This window comes from Coturnix japonica, chromosome 2 (assembly GCF_001577835.2).
Source record: "Coturnix japonica isolate 7356 chromosome 2, Coturnix japonica 2.1, whole genome shotgun sequence".
NCBI classification, from domain to species: Eukaryota; Metazoa; Chordata; class Aves; order Galliformes; family Phasianidae; genus Coturnix; species Coturnix japonica.
This window is the reverse complement of record NC_029517.1, coordinates 91,601,139-91,625,820: the sequence shown is the minus strand read 5'-3', so window position 1 is coordinate 91,625,820 and position 24,682 is coordinate 91,601,139. Positions and strand designations below refer to the sequence as shown.

The 24,682-nt window shown below is 37.5% G+C and overlaps 1 long non-coding RNA gene across 1 annotated transcript; it reads left to right on the top strand.

Moving 5' to 3' along the window:
* The first annotated feature begins 3,056 nt into the window (after nucleotides 1–3,056).
* LOC116652946 lies at nucleotides 3,057–23,451 on the top strand. Its single transcript, XR_004306192.1, has 4 exons — nucleotides 3,057–3,347; nucleotides 14,954–15,038; nucleotides 22,098–22,164; nucleotides 23,102–23,451. It is a non-coding gene; the product is annotated as an uncharacterized LOC116652946 (long non-coding RNA).
* Nucleotides 23,452–24,682: the final 1,231 nt, after the last annotated feature.

Genomic DNA, 24,682 nt, shown 5'->3' with positions numbered 1-24,682 from the left:
TGCATGATGAATTGGTTACATAGTTCCACTAATTAATTTATCCTTGGCTTTGCCATTAACATCAGACAACACAATAAATGTCAGCTGAGTTAAAGCTTAGAACAACATTGGTCTTTAGTGCAAAATGAAGTTGCCAGCAATGCTAAGTGATTTTTATATAAGGCAGATGTAAATGCTGCAAATAAGTAAACAGCTTCTTTGCCACACTGCTGGTATATTTTCATCATGTATTATTATTAGAAATAAAAAGTAAAAAAACAGCTACTTGGAGGAAGTGAGAGCATTTGAAGAAAATAACACTAGACTGCTAACCAAAACATGTGATTACTCAATCAAAGAACAAAATCAGAAGGACTCCAGCTCTACTTGATTGTTATTGAGGAGAGGCAGTGTTACTCACCGGGTTACAACACCAGACCCGTTGCTAGGATGGTAATTCCCACGTACATGTCATTCATGAAAACAAGTACTGAACAAGGTAACTGATTTGTAACCTTAACTTAATTCCAGGTGAACATATTTCATTCAGCAGCTTGACACTAAGAGCAGACCAAAACTGCCTTTTAGAGGAAAAGGTGTCACTGGATTGCAGAGGGGAAGCTTGTGTAGCAGACGGATGTTCTCACCTGATGGCACTGAAAGCTGACACACAGCTTGTTATGGGCTTTTCATTTAAGGAGAAATATATTGCCCAGATCAACTGAGGTACATTCTCTGTTTTGTGCTTTGCTTTGTACTGATTCTTACTATTACCAGACCAAATTTCATAGCCAATTTATAGCCCTATATATATATTTTTGTCAAAAGTGACCTCTCCTCTCTCCTTTATGTTTACCTCCTGATATATTTATAGACTGTAATAGTATCTCCTCTCAGCCTTTGTTTTGTTAGGTAAAAAAAGCTAGGCACTTCTATTCTCTTCTGTAGGACAGGCTTTTTTTTCCCCCCTTTCTATCTTTATAGACACTGCATTTGCGCCAGATATAGGAAATACATCTTGAAGGTGAATAAGGCCTGTCATGAAAAAAAGTTCACCAAAATCTTGCACAGAAGCATCAATACTTCTCTATTGCTCTGGAAAATACCTCATGCTCTAGGACTGCACTGCCATTTTTGTTTCTTTCCTGAGCCACAACACTGCTTAAAGCTATTCCATAAATCTATTTAGTTTTGGTAGATTTTTTTCTTCCTGTCCTTCCAGAGGCTGAATGCCCAACATATAGCAAAACTGCCTGGCTTTTGAATGTAAGTATCTTCACTTAAAACAGAAATACAAAGCAACACTAAAGGAACTTATGTTGTCAGTGGCTCATGGCTGGGAATACTTTGCTGAGTTTCTTTCCAACTTAGGTTACATTCAGTCTCACTGAGTATCTTCCTCAGTGCACTTTAATAGCCTTCAAAATCAGTTCACCACCTGCCCAGGTTGGGGAGTGGGCAGTGGACTCTCAAGTATAACACTCAGGAGCTCTTCAGAGCTGGCAGGTTGCACTGTAGGAGGTGCTGGCTGCTGTGACAGCTAATTCTGGATCAGAGAGGAGTTCCTGCTTGGCTTTCCACAGGATCTCCCAAGGATATTTCAGCACTTTTACTGTACGCTGCTGGTAAATCCCAGGAAACAGATAAATCTGAGAGTATGGAGTTCCTAGAGCCATCCTTCAATGATTTACATTAACTTTAGAGGTCCTTTTGTGTTTGTGACCCACAGTAGGTTTGGAGACAGCTCTGTAAGCAGCCAGTTCCCATTCAGACATCCATAAAGCTGCACTCAAGATGCTGTTCTCTGTAGTGACTAAAACACCACATTGCCTGACTCTGCTGGGGACATCTGAAGACCTTTATGTTCTATACTTTATGCCCCAGAACAAGAAACTCTGCCTCCTGCTTAAAGCCTCCCAAAATTTAAAAATCAAGCTTTCCTCTGACCCCTAAACTGAACAAAAATTCAAAATCCTGATATAATTTTATAGCAAATACAGAATGGTTGAACCAAAATACAAGATACAACAATCTTCAGAACAAAGATAATGATAGCACTCCATCTGGAAATTTAAACCTAAACATTGTCCTCAAATGCTCAAGAGCCATCCATATTTTCTATCAATTCCAATAAAATTAAGAAATTAATATATTTTGTGAAATGCAAATTAACAGACTCTATTATTATTTATATCCTGTATTTATTTTGCCATCCTTTAGCATTCTTGCCAGGGTTTATAGTTTTTGTTATAGCATCTACTCTATACATTAGGATGAGTACATGATTCAGTGTGGAAGATTCTTTCAACTGATAATCCTGTCTTTGTGCATGACCCTGACTTAACTCATTTGGTATGGTTATTTGAAATATCACACATATAGCAACGTCTGTACATATTACAGAAGAGAAGAAAAGGAGGTTAAGGATAAGGAGGGAGATAGAGTTTAAAGATCAAGACACAGCTGATAGCAATTAGTGAGCATTACAGGAAAATAAATACGTGCTGGACTGAGATTCACTAACCACACACAGGCAATGATACTGCAATATCTTGTAATAGCTAGCAAAATATTGCAGTAACAGCTTCTGGCTAATTGCACTATTGTTATCTAAATACACAGCGGTACTTAGATTTTCAATACAATATTCTTTTGCTGCTTTACATGCCACTTAGCATTAATGTAACCTTATTTTTCAGCTTTTGAAAGTGCTGGGTGCCATTACAAGCCTGAAGCAATCAACAAGCTGGAATAAGAGTGACTTCGGCAAAGTGTATTGAGAAAATAAGTGTATTGAAAAATGGCAGTGTACTGAGAAAAAGATGGAACAACATTTTATCTTCCATGCAGACACTACAGGCAGTCAGGATGTGTTGCAGGTGCCGTTTTCCTCCTATGCCTATATTTGTAGACTCCTGCTTGTGAAAGACATACTCCTGTTGTGTTGACACAAAGTAATTCAGTGACCATTATTGGCACTGCAAAATGAAGAAATGCCAGCAAAGTTTGCAATCACTATGGAAACCGCATCTCCTGTTGCTGTGTTGACACTGGCACATCTGTCAGGCATAGCAACAGTGCTGGAGGATTCTTTACAAGGAAGCTCCTTGTGAGACTTCTGTCTGGGACAGGGCCCAGGGCTGCAAGGCTTGTTTCAACAACAGTCTGTCTGCACGAGCATTTTGTTTTCATTCTGTCCGTATAAGACAATTCTATGTTTTCTTTTGAATGTTTGAAGAACTGCAGGGTAAAACACCTGTAGAGGCAAATTCAAATCTAAACTACAAGGTCCATCACCAAGGTGTTACATTAAAGGGAGAAAGGGTCCAGCATGCAGCAAATTGAGAGCTTTGTGCTTTTTCAGCATGGTATGTGGTCTGTTAAATATCTATTACTGCTGAATTTTGGAGTTTAGAGCAAATTACTTATCTAAAAAGTCCTCATTTCTTTCCCATTCCATTCTATTCCCTTCTCCTCACCTTTCCTCTCCTTTCCTCTCCTTTTTTCCCTTTTTTTCTTTCTTCCCATCTTCCTGCCTCCCTTCCTTCCTTTTTTTTTCCTTTGACTGATTGGTCATAGTTTGCTTACATATATATATATGTATGTACATATATATATATATATATATATATGTATGTATGTATATGTGTGTGTGTGTGTGTATTTAATCCTGTTTTATGCAAGAGATATCACTTTTCTTCATTAGTGTTCCAAACCTCATCTGCCAGTGAAACGCACTTATACCAGCACGTCAAAGTGCTTTCTGGCATCAGTTGCTGCAATACCATTCTGTGTTAAAATGGAGGCTGTTGTGTCCCTCTAAGGGAACACAACCACCAGCAAAGGAAGAGATACCTTTATGGCTTGGACTTGAAGCTACTCTTATGATCCAGAGTCTCTCATTAAGTTAGTAGTTGTCTTTCAATAAACAGATTAAATAGATGTTTTTTTTTATTTTGATACGTTACCTTAAACTAATTTAAAAGCCTTTTCTGTAAAACATTAGATCATATCACAAAATAAAAGTACTCTTTAGTGCATTATACAGACACACTGAGAGGAAAGTACAATATCAGGTATAATTTCCCAGTGCTAACAGTAGCATCCGTGGGGCTGTTGAAATAAATAGTGAACTATTGAATCCCTGCCTACCCTGCAGGTAGTAGCTTGATCTTTTTCTCTAGGAAGCCTTTCAAAATATGTCCATGATCTTTGCCACTTGTGATAATGGGTCACGGTGTGTTTTGATTCATATAAGCTCTTCAATGTTTGGACTACTTTTTAAAGGAAGACCTTTTAAAGATCTTGAGAAATTAACAGAGAGTGTATAACATTCCCATGGCAAATGCAGCAGTGTTCATGAAAAGCTGTAATGCTACAAAACAGTTTACAGTTTAACTGCTGCAGAGCAGCTGAGGGTGACTGTTGTGACTGGTACACTTAGGATTTAATGTAATTAAACAGATGAAAGCAGGAGGAAGGAAGAGTCACAGAGCCAACTTATTCATCATACCTCCACAAAATGTTCTGTGGTTTCCTTTTTAAGAGCTGGTGTTACACTACAGTCTCTTCTGATTGGTATTCCAATGTTTATCTGTTATGAGTGTTTATATAGATTTTAAGAAATATCAAAAGTTGCACCAAAGAAAGCAGATGATTTTTTGAATTTTCTGATCCTGATGTACTTTACTAATTGTACTCTGAGTTAATACAGCAATATGAGTGGGAAGAAGCTTCTAAAGCTTTGTCTTTATAATTTATATTGCATCAGAATCCCTCCTGTGCTACAATAAACAGTTGCTTGTTAGTTTTGTTTATATATAATTAACCACAGAGATAAGACATTGTTAACTTTTCTGCTAACAGTTTATGTAATTGATGGTGCATTTATACCAATGTACATACAAACAGTAGTGTTCTCATATTTAATCCTTGAAGGCTGCTAGTGTGGTATGTTTTGCAGTGGTTAGAAAGAATTCAGTGGTTAATTGTTGCTTGACAGTTACATCTTTTTAAATGCTTTCTCACATTTATTAGTGCTGGGAATCAGAATAGAAAGGCTTTGTCTTTGTCTGTAGGAATAATTGGGAAGAAAAAATGGATGGAAAGGGATGTCTTCCTGACTGCCACAATACTACAATGGAGAGAAAAAACAGTTGTGTTTTGCTGAAAGTTTTAATTGCAAATTATAGCATTGTGGAATCTTTTGAGTTGGAGCAGGCCTTTTAAGGCCATGTAGTCCAGCTTCACTGCAATAAATAGGGACAGCTACGGCTAGATCAGGGTGATGAGCCCCATCTATCCTGACCCTGAGTGCCTCCAGGGACAGGGTATCCACCACCTCTCTGGGCAACAAATTTCATGGAGAAAGACCACATCTGTTAAATGGTGTCAGTTTGAAAAGATCTTAACAGGTTTAATAGCCACACTCTATCTACAGGACATCCCCGGATGTGGAATGAGGTCACCAAGACCGTTATGTTTAAATTTCTTTTCCCAGTAGCTCTGAACCTGTATTTTGTATTCCAAAGGCAAAGGGATTCAACAAGGCACACAGCAAATGCAGTGTTGGGGCTGGAATGTAGAGACACAAGCAGGTAGTTCTCATGAGTGGTAGAATGACATCAGTATCTCAACATGAGAGCATGGTCACGCTTCACTCTTAGGAGCAAGTACTGTCACGGGCTGTTCAAAGTGCCATGTTTACAACCATGAAACAAGCTCCCTACTGATTTCAGTACCTGATATAACACAGATATGCAGACTCAGTGCAAACTGTCCCATCTGTCCCTCCTAATTTCTATCAGTAGTGACAACACAGCATTATTGTGCTCCCTACTACATGATGTCAGTGAAAATGACACAGGGGGCAGGGCTGGAGGAAATAAATGCCATATCTTAAAATTTCTTAGTACAGTATGCCATGGCAGTACTTAAGTGTGCAATTGTTCCCTGATGTGAATTGCCTCTGGTAGATGAAGGAGAGAGATGGAGAATGATTTATCTTGCCAAAGCTTAACAAACAAGTGAATATCACAGGTGTGGACTTAAGAGATCCTGAACTCCTCATGTCTTGTGGACAGCCTCATGCACTGCTGCATGCTGGCAGGTAAATGATTTCACTTGTTATTTTATTACTCTGCAAAGAAGTTGTTGTGTGTTTGGCTTTTTTATTATTGTTGTTCAATACTGTAAACAGTTGAAATGTTTGAAATGCATTTCCAGCTCAACAGGCTTTTTTTTTCAGAGGATGAAATTAGCCACTGGAGTTAGGTCTCTGTAAACACTCACTGCTGGAGAACTGAAGCATCATAAAAGGGTGTTGTATTCTTTCTGAAACCAGCATTTTCTGGAAGCGTTACTCATAGGAATGAAAATGTCCCAAAGCACAGAATTACATTTCTTCAGAAAGACTGGAAGTAATTTTATCACAGAATTTCAGAGATGCTACAGGAATTAGGCTGCCTTGAAGGAAATGACATCAAATTTTGCAGACCCTTGGGAGAGCAACTTTCACTCAATTGAATTACCATGTTACACCATCACATTTCCTTCATTCAGTTTACTTTTAGGACTGTTAGGAATTGCTATAACATTTGTTTTCTGATTATTTTTTATCACAGTCTAAAGACTATCATTACTATAGAAATACAAATATATATATATGTCCTTTCATTTGTTTTCCCAGTCTTTCCATTTCTGAAGCAACATGAACCCACCCCAAATCTTTCCATCGTACTGTTACACCCTGACCACCATTACATTAATATCTGACAACTTGCTAAATTTCACATTTAGCATTCTGGTTTAACTCCATGAATTGATAACTTCTCCCAAAAAATACTTGATTTTTTTGACCCTTTATGACATCTTTCCTAAGGCCTGTTTCTTGCCAAGCCAACTATGTTTGTTATTAATATATTAACAGCAAGTTGTATTTCTCTCTCTCTGTTTCTCTCACTATTAAACACACTGGTGTTTCCTGGTTTCTAATCGGTGAGAGTGCTTCTGACAGGTAGGTCTGTGCTTTCATTTTCTTCCTGCTCTTTCCCTTCAAGTTCAGCATTTCTCCACACCACATCTCTTAGGGCACTGACTTAGAGCAGATAATGAACTGTACTTTTCCCCCTGAAAAAGTTATATAAACCTTCCCCCTTACTGCCTGCCTGTCAGAAAAAGTTTAATAAAGTTTGTTTTGTTTTTTTTAATAGTCTTTGGACTTCAAACTACCAGAAAAGACATTAACTTACAGCTACTTGTAGCAGTGAAAAAACAGTATAGATATTGTCCCCAGTTTGGTGTCAAGAATTCAAGAAGGTTGTCAGAAGCTTTTATTTGAATTTTCTGCACCTTATTTTGAGGGCTGAATCCATGCTTTATAGAGATTGGTGTGAAATGAGTTGCTTAATTTGTGTAGATCAGGAAGAGAGGTAGAGGTATACGCTGAATTTGAGGACAGCAGGAACAATTAATTCATACTGTTTGATTTATGTAATAAAGATATTCAAAAGGTTGTTGTTCTTCCATAAATCAAACCCAAGGACTTTACCTAGTAAGCCAGATACTTCAGTTTTCAAAAGACATAAGTTACAGGGAGAGGATGGAAGAGTTCAATTTGTGACCAATGCCTCTACAACAGTATAGAAATGATCAAATGATCATGTAAACCCAGATGATCCCAATAGATAAGCCACATCTTCTGGTGCACCAAAAGGACAAGAAATATAACAAATAAAGATCATGCTCTATTATCACAAAAAGGAGACAAAGTGTTGTCTAACTGATTAAATTCAAGTACACGAGCAGACACAACAACAGAGATTTCCTTCAGCGTATTGGTGTAAATGCTCTATATCTTGGTCTAGATGTTGCAAGCTACAAGATAATGCTTCTGAAAGAAAGAGAAAACAAATAAACAAAAGCAGCTGGAAATTCCTTCCTGACCCCCTGTAAGTAGATAATTCAAACCCTTAAGCTCTGATTAACCTAATCGGGTTGAAGTATAAGCATTATGAGAGTACTGAGATAATAGATAGTGTTCTGAAAATACAGATAATAAAAAAGAACTTAGATCAAGATACAGAAATAGAATGAGATTTCTTAGTTCATGAAAAAAAAAAAAAAAAAAAAAAAAAAGATGACATTTGGATTTACTGACAATTAAGAAAAACGGATGAACAGCTGTATAGAAAATCATAAAACTAGGAAGAAAGTAAGCTNAAAAAAAAAAAAGATGACATTTGGATTTACTGACAATTAAGAAAAACGGATGAACAGCTGTATAGAAAATCATAAAACTAGGAAGAAAGTAAGCTACTCCATCGGATTTTCAAATTCTTTGATTTTGTTTGTTGTTTCTCCTTTTAATCTCATTATATGTCTACATCTTTCATCGCATAACTGGAAGAGTGATGATGCAATGGAAGGCTGCATCTACCCATATTGGGATGAGAACATTTTCAGCAGCTATTGCCAGTCAACCACATGAAAGCAGAATAAGGATCATATAGCTTTAAAATTAGGACAAGTCAGACTGGACATTTAGAAAGAATTTTTAAAAATTAAGCATTACAATAATTCCGCTGATGTTGCATTAGGTACTCTATCAGCAGAAATACTATGGTGAAAGTTGAATGTCTTTCTCAGTTTCTGCAGTCTAGTTCCACATATACTGTGGGAGGGTGTCACCCCAGAACGGTTGGCAGTGGAGCTTTCTGGCTTTATAACCCATGAGGTGAAAACTACAGGACTCTATTTTGCTCTACACAGATGACAGCTCTGTGACACAGAAGAAGAGCCCCTCCCTCTGCCTGTGGCTGATGAAGGAGGCTGAATTGTCCTGCTTGATGAACTGCAGTCTCCCTCTTTTGCTTTCTTATAGACACATTTGCAGCATTTCTATCTGTGGATCTGCCAAATTCTGTAAAAGGGCGTCATATTTGGCCTTGTGTGAGGCAGAGAATTCTCTGTTTTTCATGAAGGTATTCTGACTGATTTATCATCACTGTGAGCACTGCAGACAAAGAACAAGATGAGAGGATATTAAGAAATAAAAAGGAAACCAGAAGACAGACTAGTTAATGTTTCAGAAAAAGTTTGTTGTAATGAATACAAATAAGAATCAGTAGCAAAAAGTAGCAAATTATATTCCAGGTATATTCATTCTATATATTCTGCTTGTTTGCACATCACTGCAGTCAGAGCTGATATAACTGGCAGGTAGGATTATTTTGAATGGCTTTTGCTTCAGTAAGAATCTAATTCATGCCAAGGAGACAAAGATATGACTGTGACGAAATGTAAGACATTAATTACAAGATGGGGTTGCAAACCTTCAGAATTTACATTTCAGAGAGGCACAGAAATGTGGGCATCTTGTCTTCTTGAAGACATACAGAGGGCAGATCTCTCCTGTTTCCAAACAATTTTCTCTTGAGCTCTCAGTTCCGTTCCACACACTCTTACTCCCTTAAGAACAAGGCAAATGAGACTCCCTGTCTCATGTGGGTTTGAAAATCTCTGGTTATCTGGCCAACATAACATATACCCTATAGCATTCCCCTCTTTGCTCTTCCTTCCCTGGTATATGCTTCTTCCTCATCTTGTGGAGGACAAAGAGACAGAGAAGGGAACTGTGAAATAATCAGGAGAAGATAAATAACATTCTGTTTTTGAAGTGAATATTTATACAAAAGTGCCTTTTCTCTCTTCTGTCAGTGTGAAGAGAACCAAAAATTTCATTTACTTCCCTTTTTACCAAAATCTCAAAATGGAGCTGTGGAGGCCTGGTATAATGAAGAGTTGAGCTTTCCGAGTATGAAAAAACAGTACATTGGGAAGACTTATGATTATAAGAGAGGAGAAAGAGATGTGTGTTGGTCATTGTTACAAAGATGAATATTACATATTTTGACTTATCCTAATTTAATGAACCCCAGAAAGCACTCTTAGTGTTTACTTTTTCCTCGTTTGATTCTAATTAACCTTTCCCATGATTCAGATGTCTGACAAATGTGGAGGACTGCAGGGCTAAGTGCTTTTTTTCCCATGATTGACTTTAATTAAGCATGCTCCAGGCTTGAAACCCTTGTAAACTTAGAGAACTTTATTTTAATTGCCTTCTGCCACATTTACTTACGCTAGACAAATAATATAAATCAAATATCAATGCTATTAGAAGAACGAAGAGCTGACTTACAAAATTGTAGTCTGCTGCTGAGAAATAGATTAAACTCTAATTCTGAATAGAAAGCACTATGGCGGGAGAAAGATGACAGATTTCATGAAGGAAACTTCTGGAACATTAACAGCTTTTCCTATTCTGCACAGTAGGTATGTTAAGAAAACAAGTTTCAAACTACTGTTATTCTTCAGATTCGGTGTTAATAGGTTATTTTCATTAAAACATGAAATTTTTAACTGAATACATCAAGAACTTATTTCAGGCTTTGGACTGCTCAGCAGCTCTTTGTTGCAGCTGATGGAATGAGGCAGTTCAATCTTAATTAGGAGACCTTGTCACCTAAATTGCACGAGTTTTCTGCTCCCTGTGCCTATCCCAAGAAAATCAAAGAGTTAGGCACCAGTATTTGTACAAATAAATACTGATATTATTGTTCAAAACACTGCAAACAAAATAGTGCTCCAGGAGATATTTGGAGAAATAAATCAAATCATCCATAATTTGTTAGTCAGCATGAAGATTTTATCCAAATTAATGTTTGTTTGTTTGTTATGTATTTATTGATTGATAGACTTTTAATATAAAATTCCATCTTGCTTACAGGTGAAGAATATCCTTACTATGAAAATGAATAACAAATCTTGTTTTCACATGCTATTGGCATGAACTGAACTCAGTGTTTTAGAGAGGAATCTTGAGTTGCAGAGAGTAATCTTGAGTCATATAAAGGCACTGTACTGCACATTTTTGCTCCTTTAAAATCATACTGTATGTTCTGAAGGATCAACTGAATTATATTTACCATGTTAGGCTTCTCCTATGAAAACTCTTTACTCTTGAAAGGAGTGTTGTGGCTGTCATGCTAGGATGACACCCTGAGAAAACCTTTTGCACTTGGTGTGGCTGAAAGTGCTTACTGTTAATAAAAAAAAAAAATAAATGGTCTGAGGAAGCTTTACTGGAAAGAAGCCTAGCAAAACTGTCTTTGAGCTTAATTACAGTAGAGCGGTGGTCTTGAAATATGAGCTAACCTTTTGCTTCAGCAACCAAAATCCTGAAAATAGATGACACAGGGGTTAACAGCGGTGTCTCGATCTTGATGTCTCTGTTTCCTTTCCTCCTTTTTTTAAAAGCCCTTTTCTAAGACAGTGTAGTATACATTAAATTATAAATTTACATAGATAGATAGGTTATAGATGTGACTTAGATCAAGTTAATTCCAAAATCAGAATCTTTACATCTGCACCCACAAATAGTGCAAAGCAGTACCTGAATATTTAATCAGTGGAGGCATCAGAACACATAAACATGCACATGTGTCTATTCCTTTATATGTTTGACTGTTTAAGAATATCGTTTTTCTCTGAAAACAGGTCCTGCAAAAGGTAGCAGACTGACAGCTCTGTTAGTTCTATTTATCCAGCTAACGTGTACTGCTGAAACCACTGCAGCATAAGGGTCTTTGTGGGGGCCACCTTTGGCTTCGAAAGAATAATTACATTCCTGTACCCTGTTGACACTCAGCTTCCAAGAATGCCAATAACAATGTACCAAGGTGGCAGCTTTCAGATCCATGCCCAGGACTAAAAGATGTCCCAAGCCAGTCCAAAGTCAGGTGTCAAAACCTGCACAAAGCTGAAGGAGAACTGTTGACCTTTCTGGAGCCTGTAAAGATTGCAGTTTAATTCCTGATTTTGACATGTTTAGGAGTCCTTTTGAATGACCTCAGATTAAAAGGGTAAGCTAGGCTACATGGTGGGAGATACACCATGTAGATATTGACACTTGATGCACAAAACGGTTTATTTTTAAAGTACCCTGAGCCTTCTAAATTACAGAGCATTAATTTAAAATGGGAGATATAAGCCATGCGATGTACTGTGGCTTTTTCCTGCCTGTGTGCCTTTGCTTAGTCAGAGTCACCATTATTCACGGGGAAAAAAATCTACAGCCATTTCCTGGTTTTAATTAATTCTATTTTACATCCTGACACTTTAACTTGCTCTTGATCAGCTTCTAAGTGATCTGTTTGACAGGTCTGTCTTTAATTCTGAGTAATTGCCAAATCATTTTGCAATTTATCAGAAATAGCTCTAGCTAGAAAGAGCTATTTTTCTTCGAGAATGAAAGCAAACTCTCAGAAAAGGGCCTGGGAGATTCAAGAAAAATTGTAATGTCATGTGAAATTTCTGAGTGGGAGACCCTCTTCAGATTTCTAGCAAGATTGCTGAGTAACTTGTGCGTTCCATAAACACTGTAATGATCTGGCTTGAATGAAAGAACTTGCCTACATCCTATTTCTTTATTTAGACTATGTTGAAAACCCTGCCGTCTATTACAATCTATTGAACGTGATCATTTTGTGGAGCCATTTTCAATGCCCTTTTTTATTGTGTGAGAGTATTGATAGTTGGTATTAGGCTTCAGGAACATCTGTAATTACAAACTAAATTACAGTGTTTCTGACTGAATAATTTTAAAACTCTGCACAATAACTACAGTGTTTCCTTTCATTCAGCTTGTTCACTCTGTACAAAATCCCAGGTACAGACACTTGCATTTGCTCCCTGTTGAGTCATTGTTATCTGGGGAAAGCTCTTTAGCCAACTGTCAACAGTGGGAACAAGGACCTTATGTGGAAAGATCCTTTTCTAAAACTGATTAGACTATGACCTATGTACATGTATGTTTCTTTTTCTGTCTCTGGGAAATTAAATGAAAACTATATCTGGGCCAAACATTTTAATGAATTGTAAGCTTATTAAAAAAGAAAAAGAAAAATATATATAGAGAGAGAAAGAGGCAGATCTAGGACAATTTTGAAATTCAGTAATTTATTTAGTGTTGTCAAAAATCACTCGTAAGACCAAAACAAAACCTCAGTGGCATGAAAATGAATATCTCCAAACTTTGTTTTCTTTCAAATTTGGGTTGGAATACTGAGTATATATATATATATATTTTTTTTTACACAGAAGCTCTCTCATAGTCTAGATTTGGTTATTTTCAGGGTCATGAATATTGCTAAAACCATGCAATCAGAAAGTGTGCCCACTGAGAGAGAGCACAGGAGGGATGAAGCTATGTATATAGGCATTATTAACAACAGAGCAGAACAAAGTGTATAGGAACTATAATCAATGGCACAACTGCAGTGAGTTCATTACACAGCTGGTAGGAACTAAGAATATAGACAGATAGCAATTCCCTTTGACATTTAACATTTGACTTACTGGCAAGTAGAAGTGATGGGTACAAGTGGCATTCCCTTCACTGTAGCAAAGATGACACTTCACAGAACCATAGAATCATCAAATCATTTAATGGCTTGGGTTGGAAGAGACCTTAAAGATTATTTAGATTTTACCTCCTGTCATATTCAGGGTTGCCACCCACCAGATCAGGCTGCCCAACCTGGCCTTGAACACCTCCAGGAACTGTGTGAATCCTCAACTTCTCACAGCAGTAGCCTGGTTCCAGTGACTCACCACCCTAAGAGTAAAAAATGTGCTCCTGATAGCTCATTTAAATCTCCTCTTTTTTAGTTTAAAACTGTTCTGCCTTGTCCTATTACTATCAGATTGTGTAAAAAAAAAGTTTCTCTCCTCACTTTAGGTATTTGAAAGCTGCAGTGAGATTTCCCCAGTGCCTTCTCTCCTCCGCAGAGTTTCTTCATAAGAATCATAGAATTATTAAGGTTGAAAAAGATCTCTAAGATCATCTAGTCCAACTGTTCACCTACCACCAATATTGCCCACTAAACCATGTCTCTAAGTACTACATCACCTCTTTCCTTGAAAACCTCTAGGGTTGGTGACTCCACCACTTCCCTGGGCAGCCTGTTCCAATGCCTCAACAGTGAAAAGTATTTCTTCCAAATATCCAACATGACCCTCCCCTGGCACAACTTAAGGCCATTTCCTCTTGTTCTATTGCTAGTTAAGAAGAGGGAGAAGAGGCTGAGCCTAACCCCGCCACAACTTTCTTTTAGGTAGTTGTAGAGTGATAAGGTTTCCCTGGAGCCTCCTGTTCTTCAGATTAAACAATCCCAGTTCACTCAGCTGCTCCTTGAAAGACTTATGTTCCAAATTTTTCATCAGCTTTGTTGCCCTTCTCTGTATACACTCTAGGGCTTCAATGTCTTGAAGTAACGAGCCCAAAACTGAACACAGGTCTCAAGGTGCAGCCTCACCAGTGCTGAGTTCTGGAGGATAATCAGTTCCCTAATCCTGCTGGCCAAACTATTTCTGATAGAAACCAGGATACCATTGGTTTTCTTGTCCATCTTGGCATTCTTCTGGCTCATGTTCAGATGAACATTGATCAACACCTCCAGATTGTTTTCCTCTGCACAGTCTTCCAGCCACTGAATCCCAGGCCCATGGTATGGTGTTCTTGTGACCAAAGTGCAGAACTTTGGTGCAGGACAATTGAATTTGTCCAGATTCCTCTGTAGAGTCTTCCTACCCTCAGGCAGATTGACACTTTTCCCCAACTTTGTGTAGTCTACAGACTCACTGAAGGTGCCCTCAATTCCTTCATCCAAATCACCAGTAAACAAAACAGAATGGCCCCCCATACTGACCCCTGGGGAACACCACTCATCACCAGCCTCCAACTGGACATAGAGATGTTGACCAAATCTCCCTGGCTTTGACCATCAAACCAATTTCTTATCTAATTCTGCCTCTACTATAGAGTAATGTTATTCCATCTCCTAAATGTTTTTTGGTATATGTTAAATGTCATCTCAGTGGGCGCTCTTTGTCATAAAATGATCTGCTGTGTCAGTCCTAGATCGATCACTACTTGAATAATCCAGAGAGCCCAGCAGATTTAACACCTGTGAGACTTCTAGATCTGCAACTGACTCAAGGTAATGACACTACAATATATGAACATACACCTATATATGTTTCCCAATCCATTAATTGTTTTCATAGTCTAAATCCTGATACAGCAAGACTACTGCCCTTCACCAGATAAGTGGTAAATGAAGAAGTCATTCTAACTATAGAAATATTTACTGGGCAGAGGAGCACAACAATTTTACCTTGGAGAAGAGAGAAGGGAGAAGAGAGAAGGGAATGGTTCAGGATCACATGGTTGCCTCATCTGTGTTACTTATAGATAGAATATTTAATTCCCTCCAGGTAAAAAAAAAATAAAAAAATATTAGAGAACAAACAAATTAAAAACAAACAAACACAGAAACCCTCACCAGCAACAAAAACAAATAAGGAATTAAGCTCGCTTAAAATAATGGAGGAACATACAAGAAGCCCTACTGAAGGCAGACACAAAGGCAAATTCTTTACTTTTATGTGTGGCATTTTGGGGGGAATTTCTTCCTGGAAGCAGCAAATATGTGGCAAAATTGAAAAAGAAAAATTTAAGTATTTTCTTCTTCCCAGATGTGCAGATTAAAATAATACTGGTTGCATTGCTATGATATGGCTCATACCAAATGTACCTTCATAAAATATCATGCTGTATTGCTGCAGCTGGCTGGATAATATCTGGATGATATCTATTCTTGTGACTGTCATTGCCAAGCAAAGAGATCTGCCAAATTATTAAAAAGTGTATTACAGTCCCTGCTCCTCTTATTACTCCTTGTGCTCCTTGCTCCAATTCCTTTCATGTTGTTCTGGTACACAGGGAGATAATAAGTTACATAACTAATTAAACCAGATGTATTTTTTATAAAGACTTTGGAATTGAATTTTTTGAGAATTAAGAAAAAAAAATTCCCAGGTGTATCTCAATACTATTCAGGAAAATAAAAAGTTGGATTTCCTTGCTTTGGCTTGCAGGAGTGCTGTTTTGATACAGACTTTCCCAAAGATAGAAGGTATTTTCTTGGCTTACTAGCATACAATGAAGACAACTCGTGACTACTTAACTGAGTTTGCAGTTTAGAAATAAAGATAGATGTCCAATCTTTTGCCTTCCCTGTTCTGTTGCTTGGGCCACAATGAGCAAAGAGAAAGTGTCTTGGGTTACCTACATGTATGCTGTTCCATAAGTAATGCTTCTGGTTTCTTTCCATGGAAACGATAATGGTTACAAAGAACACAATAACGCTATTTGACTGAGCAAATTCTCAGCTAGAAAACTCTGTTTTTTAACATAGTCATTGTCATTAGTTAGCTATACATTTTCACCAGTGATGAAAAGCCTTCATGCTGCACACTTCCATGTCAGATGCCATTCTGTCAGACTGCCCCTCTGCTGTCATCTGTCACATGGCAACCACATGTAATGGAATATTGGCAGGAAAGTTCAGTGTCCACAGCTTTGCCACCAACATCTGTCTCTGATACGAAATAATACAGGAGGCATTTCTTTTGGAGCAGCCAAATGTACAATATGTAACATATGTACATGTAGACATAAAGTATATGAAGTAACAAAACTTATTTTAATTTTATTTATTTATTTTTATTATTATTAAAACATAAAGAAAAAGAAACTAAACCAGAAAACCCAGTGAGCTATGTGACCTTCTTTTTGTGAAACTAATATATTGCTCCAATTCAATGGCAGTGGCTGCAATTCTCAGTGAGCTCTCAAGGTGTTCATCAGAGCTTTTTTATAACTTTTACTCTTCCTATGCTTTATCCTTGAAAACAGCCGTTCACAAGTGTATGTACTGCCCAAAAGCAGTGACATGAATGGAGCGTGGCTGTGAAGGGAGAGGTATTTCTTTCTGATAAGAGGGCGCTTATAGAGGTCTAGTAGAGAGAGATCGTCACATTTTTTATTACAGCTCTATACATTCCTTTTGACAATTTGTATGTATTTTATCAACAGCATAGACAATGGCATGGACTGCACCCTCAACAAGTTCGCATACAACACCAAGCTGAGTGGTGCAGTTAATACATTGGAAGGAAGGGAAGCCATACAGAGGGACCTGGGCAGACTGTAGAAATAGGTCCGTGTTAACCTAATGAGGTTCAATAAGGCCAAGTGCAGGGTGCTGCACTTGGGTCAGGGCAGCCCCAGGTATTTATACAAACTGAGGTAAGATCTCCTTGAGAGCAGCCCTGCGGAGAGGGACCTGGGGGTCCTGGTGGATGAGAAGCTGGATGAGGCAGCAGCGTGTGCTTGCAGCCTAGAAGGCCAACTATATCGAAATCACTGAAAAGCTTCGCACTAACTGCATTGACCATGGGTGAATATTAAAGGCCACATGGACATGCTATTGTAATCAACTTTTTAAAATTAAGGTGGCTCTACTTCTACTGAGTGTCCAGAGATTTATAATGAAGATGGGGAAGAAGAGTTAGGAAAAATAGGAAAAAATGCTTCTGATATGATTCAGCTTTTTTAAAGAACAGGCGTGTGAGTGAGATAGAGATGTACTATATGAGCAGAAACTTGTATCACGAGCTCTGAGATACATCCCTTTGGTTTCATAACATTCTGTTGCTATGCAGAAACGTCTCATCCCCTACATGGGGCAAAAGGAAGAGAAAGAAAATATTTTTAAAATTTCAGTTTATCTAAGAACCTGAGCAAATAACACTCCATTTCTAATGACTTCAATTTCAGGTTGGTATAACTGGTAGATATTTTCCTGCTCTTTATACTTTTATGTCTCATTTTCTGACCGATTTATTTTCTGCTCCCTTTGTTGGAAGAAGTCAGGAGGGGATAAGTAAAGAAAAGAAGCAGAAAGGGAAAGTTACGTTTTGGCATCTGATTTCAAAACCAAAGGCAGAGCTGAATGCATTCCTTCCCCCATGGAAATGTTTGTGAAAAGAGAAATGGAAGAAAAAAAAAAAAAAAAAAAAAAAAAAAAAAGATTTCCACAATTATGAATTTTAAAAAAATAATAATAATTATTATTAATATATGTGTAAAATGTAATAATTAAGAAAAAAAAGTCTCTTTTTTATAAAATAAATCTCCAGACAATAGCAAACCTCAAATTCAGAGACCACTGCATATATTTTTGAGCTACCACATTCACTTCCTCTTTAGTATGTTAAAAATGTGCATCTGCATTGGAAAGACTGGTCTCACGTAGCTAATTTGCCATTAAATGTATATTTTAGATTGCGCATTTTCAGGTTTTGCAGACTGAATTCAGGATGAATGCCTTCACCCCCACTCCCACCCCTCTTTTAAGCCTGTAAATACTGCTCTGCATCCATATTTCTAGCATGACCAGTTTGAAGCACTGAATCTCTTGCTCACAAATGACCAGCCATAGGTAACAACTTAGGGTGAGACTAAACCTTTCAGGGATGTGCCTCATTACCTTGGGCTGTTCAGTCGTGACTGATAATCTATGTTTTTCTCTGTATAAATGGTGCTGACCATACACAGCAAATATATATATTTCTTAATTTCTTAAGTTGCTGTCTGCATACTTGTGTATATGTGCATGGCTCCCACACACAGACACAAATGAAAAAACACTGAAGTTTCAGGTGCCTTTTTTTCTGAAATAGATGCAGAGAGACTGAGAAGAATCAAATAGTCTGAAAGAACAAAAGTTCAGGGAAATAGGTACAGCAATAAGCCCAGTGATTTATGAGCAATGTGAAGGATTTACCACACTCCTGCATCAGTTCATATGATAAATTTGCTTTGGTCACTGACTTCTGACTCACCATGAGAATTAATTTGCAAACCTGAGATATCTCAATGGTAAATTATTGCGTTTATTATTCATGTTGAATAGCAAATCACTGTAGTAAGATTCCTTCCCCCCCCCTCTCCGCCCCCCATTTAATACTTCATATTCATGCAAGATGAAAAGTTATTAAGGTAGGACTTCAAGTTGTACAAAACTTGGCATACATATTTTGTTTCAATTCATTATTTCTGACATTGTCTTTCAGCATTCTTCATTTGAACTGGGTGTTTTGTTTTTTCTTTTTGGAACTCTGTGCAGCAATCTGACTTCCCAAGCAAAATAGCACTTCAAATTCTTGTTAAATCTGTTATTTTTCTGCCTGGCTAAAACTACATAGCTGTTTACGTGACTTTGTTTTCTGTTGTACTCATCCTTTCTTCTCTGTTATCCTCTGCACTCTGAAAGGTGCGCTGATTAGCACTAAGACAGGAAAAAATATTCAGGGAAAAATGATTCAGACAGACCCACTCAAATTTTTCTGATGTATTTTGAGAATTCTGTAGCAGTAACATAGAAGTCACCTCTTGCCATACATACAAATTGCTTCAACTCATTTCCTAGTTTCAGTCTGAGTTTTATTTCTAAGGTTTTAATTTCTAGTTATTATTTTAAAGGTCAGCCAGCCTGAACAACCAGCACAGCAATGACATGAGTTAATCATTTAGCTATAGAGGTGTTAACTCATGTGAAATACAGCGGCAGCATCTCACTGAAACTCTTTTCCCTCAGCAAAGAAAATTTTTCACATTTGGGTCTGACTACATTAATCATGAAGTTGAATGGAATGTGAACTTTCAAGCATGTAAGATACTCCCTAGTAATTATACGTGTATCCTGTGTTAATTTTATACACTTGTGTCAAATGCAAGGCACTTTACACAATCATTGGGAATGAATGAAAACAGCTTTTAATTTACCATGTACTGAAGAACTGTGGTGGTAACTTCACAACTCAGCTTTCCCAGGGATAATTTGTTCTTCAGCCTGCATTCTAAAAAGACCAGCAGAAATATCTAAGTAATCCCTACTCCCTGAGAAGAAGTTGGGCTGAGAATGGTGTGATGTGGATGCCTGCACAACAGTGTGTAGTGCCTCCTGAACACCATGGCTCTTGTAAAAGGAATTACAGGTTACTTATATTTATGTTATGTTCTTTCTACTTCAGGAACAGATCTGAAAAACGAGAAATACACACACATCTTCACGCATTTTCAGCTCACTACCTTCTTGATCAATCCAACTCATTTTGGTCATGATTTTTAAGACTGTCTAAACAGTTGTTTTCAGAAAGTTGAAAGTTCTGTCTTCAAAAAAATATAGATCATTTACAGTATTTGAATTAACAGATGCACAGAATAAGAGACAGAATGTTGCTGGTCACTTATGAAAAGCTTGGCTACTTTTCTGAAGCCACCTCAGAAAGACACACGACAAGAAGTGGATTATTTTGTTGATGAAACAGGGCATAACACAGTTGTCATTTGTCTGTCTATTGTCCACTGCTCCAAGCATGACATTAACTCTTCAGACAGGGCAGGCAGCAATACAAAAACAACAACTTCAATATCTAGATGAGCTTCCATAGGAGTCCTGTAGACTCTGACATTTACATTCTATACCAGTGTTGACAATGTTAAGGCCACTTCACTTCTGGGCTAATAAAAATCACTTTGTTTGCAGTTCAGAGGAATTAAAGCTCAACAACTGAGGGGATAGGAACCATGACAGAAAGCTTCCAAAATAGATGCAGACGTTGTGACATTAAGTTATCGATGGAAATGGAGTTGGCAGGGAAGTTAAAACTATATGAGAGGAAATTAGTCTTAAGAAAATGACAAAGAAATCCATGTCAACCAAGATCTGTGCAAAATATACTGAGTAATAGTTACAGATGAAGACTGATGCTAAACAAACACAGACTGAAAGACAAAAGCATTCTCTTTGATTATGTGGTTTCTTGTATGACTGGAAAGGCTTTGCTTCATGTTTGTTCCCATACTGACTGCTTGTTATTCTTCAGAAGACTGGATCAAAATTCCTTTCCTCATCTAGCTTAAAGCAACTGTTCAACCACAGGCAACAGCATGTGCAATGAATGCCACAATGAGCAGTGCTCCTCATATTTCCCATCAAAGTTTGCTCTGTTGATTCATACTGAACTTTTGCCAGGAGCCTATGGGGAAGCGTTGTTCTTCTTTGATCACCTCCTATCAGGGTGATAGCTGGGCTCATCCTCACTAGAACTGGTAAAAGCAAAGAAGATTATCTGCAGTGGAAGTAGTGCCCTGAAGGAGCAGAGAGAGAAAGACAGAGTTTCATGAAAATGAGCCTTTTGTTCAAGTAAGCATTTAAAAGCTGGAGGAACACCACCAGATTACTGAGATTTACCACTGTTTTTGTCAAATAGCAGTAGTAATACATAATGGACTTTACTAAAAAAATTACTTGCTAAATTGTTTATAACTAAAGAAAAATAAAAACCACGTGACAGCCCAGCAATTCAAAAACCTAATAGGCTTTGATACACAGCTTCCACAGAGCTTTTGCAAATACAGATTAAATTCAAAAATGCTTCACTCTCCATTGGACAGATGTTCTGCTTTTGAAACTTAAAGGCAATCAAAGAGAGCAGATTGTCTGCTGAGTGCTACTTAAAGGCTGGGAGTGAAGATACACAGGACAGCAATATGTTAGAAACTCTAAATAACCCTCCCTATACCTCCTTCAGTGCCAGAGCCCCTTGTTCAACAAAACTACATTGCATCTGGAGAAACATCAAGGAAGATTACTTAAAAATGCATATATATTGGGATAAAAGGGGAAAAAAAAAATCATGAAAATATCCCCATTTCAACCATACCAGACTTTGGTAAGGCTGAAGGTCTACTTTAATACATCCTAGATATTATTCAAAGTTAACTAGTTAGCATTTAGTCACTTTGAGAGAAAAAAAGATACTGCTGGTTTCAGTTCAATGTCCTGAGTTATTAGTTATTAGTGAAAGCTGGGAAAGAATGAGAAAGCAAACCCTAGAAGGTGATTAATATCTCTGTTAGAAGTGCTAAGCAATTGAAATTAATCATTATGAAAAGTGAACAACACGTGAAGCATGAGCAACAAATAACTGGACAACACTTCAATTTTTGTTACCGGTCACTACAAAAGTCCATTCATAACCATGGCAACTGGGAGTCCAAATTTACAGCATCATTACTAACAAATACTGAAGGGTAGCTTATAGCACTTTCCTCTCACAAGAGATACTACCTTCTTTCCCCACAGCACCCTACAGTAATGTGCTTCGACCCCAGGTTTCTTCCTTCACAAAGAAAATCTACAATAGGTTCTGGTAAGTCCTGTTATGCATACATTTCTCTTCCACATCAAGCAGATTGGACCTCAGCACACATTGTATTTTGGATTATATTTCCTCTCAAATGTCTGTGATAAATAACAAAACTTTGTTCAGACACCAAGGCAAAGTCTCTTTCCAGTTCAGAGACCAATATGAGTTTTCCTTGTAACTTATGCCCATCATACACTCTGGTGGGAATGTGCCAGAAAAACACCACATAAGAACAACTAGATGTTTAATGTCATTGTTCTGCTGAAACTCTTTGGAATTATTTCTGGATAATCATTGTTGAAAAGTAAATATGCATTTATAAAATTATGATAGTTACACCTGATATATTATTACACCTGAGTCAATATGCCTACCTTTCCTCTCAGGATTAAACCATAAAAAAATAGACAAATTGTTCTGAACTCACAGGGGTAGGGTTCAGCAATGCTTCTGTCTGGCCTGAACCTAGAAGTCTATGTTGTATTTTTTTTTCCCCACAGCTAATTATTTTTGTTGACTACAGAATCCCCTCAAGAATTTCCCCACTTTTAAATATATGGGCTCTCAGGAAGTTAAAAACATTATCTGTTCTAAAACATCCTACAATAACATATCTGCATTTTCATTGGGAGCCTAATTAAATAGCTTCATTGCAGCTAGCTTTGTGCTTAACACTGTTTTCTTTTGTTAACTTGTTAAATCAGCACTTCAACTTTTTCTAATTATTTAGAATACCAACATTGTCTGCGTAGATCAAGTTAATCCTACAGTACTATCAAACCATTTCATTGATCCATTTGATTCTGGAATGCTAAGAAATTCCTCCACTTGCAGCTAAATCCTGATTTAATGCTGTTATTTGTCATATTGCAGTTTGCATACAACCAACTTTCTTTTATTAGTGCATTCTATTTCTCTCATTATTTACTCCTTCATTCAGTTGGTCCAGCTATCCCACAGGGAACCGGAAGACAGCTCTGACTTACTAGAAACTCAGTCATGGAGCCATTCAATTAACTGTGCTATAATAAAAGGTCAAATGACGCACCAAAATGTTTATGTACACCTACATTCTGTCATGGCATAAATGCATTTGAACAAATCTTACTGAACTGATCAAGGAAAAAAGTAAGGTTCTTTTTTTCTTCATTTCTCCATATACTCCTTGTGCCACCTCTTTGTGTATCAAATGAAAAGAACTACAGGTACTTTCCCTGTGAATGCACATTCTTTAAAGCATATGAGTTTGTTTTGTTTTTTGTTTGTTTGTTTGTTTTAAATTAAGCATAAATTCTGTCCTCTGTATTTTTCTGGTTTGCTTTTGATTTTCCCTTTGGTCTATAATTCTATTTATATGAGAAATTGTCATAAAACTGCTCTCCAGATGAACAAAACTGTGAATAGCAACTATGTTCCTGGTAATCTGCATTCAGAAGTCTCAGACAGAGGACCGGGAACAGCAATATATCACACATGCGTATATATATGCCACAGATGTTTTATCTGTGTTGTGATGTAATCCAGCAGGTAGCTCAGCATCACTCAGTTCACTCTCCCCAAATGGGATGGGAGAGAGAATCGGAACACTGAGACTGCAAGAACCCATGAGTTGAGGAAAAGAGAGTTGACTATGTAAAACAAAAGGTACGACATGCACAGCCAAAGCAAGGAATTCACATGTTGCTTTCCACCAGCAGGTAGATATTCAGCCACTCTCAGGAAAGCAGAGTTCATCACATTTAACAGTTTCTTGGGAAGACAAATACCATCATTGACTTCTTCATTCTTTACCACAGCTTTTACTGCCAAGCATGTTGCCATGTGGTATGGGAAATCCATTTGACCAGTCTGGGTCAGGTGTCCTGTCTGTATCTCTTTCCAGCTCCCTGTGCACCCCAAGTACCCTTGATGGCAGGGCAGCATGAGGAGCTGGAATGTCCTTGGCTCTGTGCAGAGCTGCTCTGCAAAAGCTAAATCACTGGTGTGATATCAATATTGTTTTGTTGTCTTTTTGATTTTTTTTCTCCTAAATCCAAAATACAGCATCATGAAACTTTCTATGAAGAAAATTAACTCTATTCCATGCCAAACAATGAAAACTTACAACAATTAAAAGAGAGAAAGAATTTTTCAAAGGCTAACAAGCTTTCAATACTACTGATATCGTAACATTACGGTTTGGAGATATAGAAGATATAGGAGATTCAAATATCATCATTACTTTTGAATTTTTCAGGCATCGTACACCAAAATTACCTATATTTGAAACAGTTGGGGAAAAAAAAAAAAAAAAAAGGCAAATTAACTCTTAACTACTGCTTACTACCATCATTCAGTCTTTATAGTAAATTTTTAATCTTGTTGCTATGTGAACTAATATAAGCATTGACTCCACCAGCCAGATGGAAATTTCATAGAATCATAGAACGGTTTCTGTTGTGAGGGACCTCTAAGATCACCTTATTCCAATCCCCCTGCTATAGGCAGGGATACCTTCCTTTGACCAGGTTGCTCAAAGCCC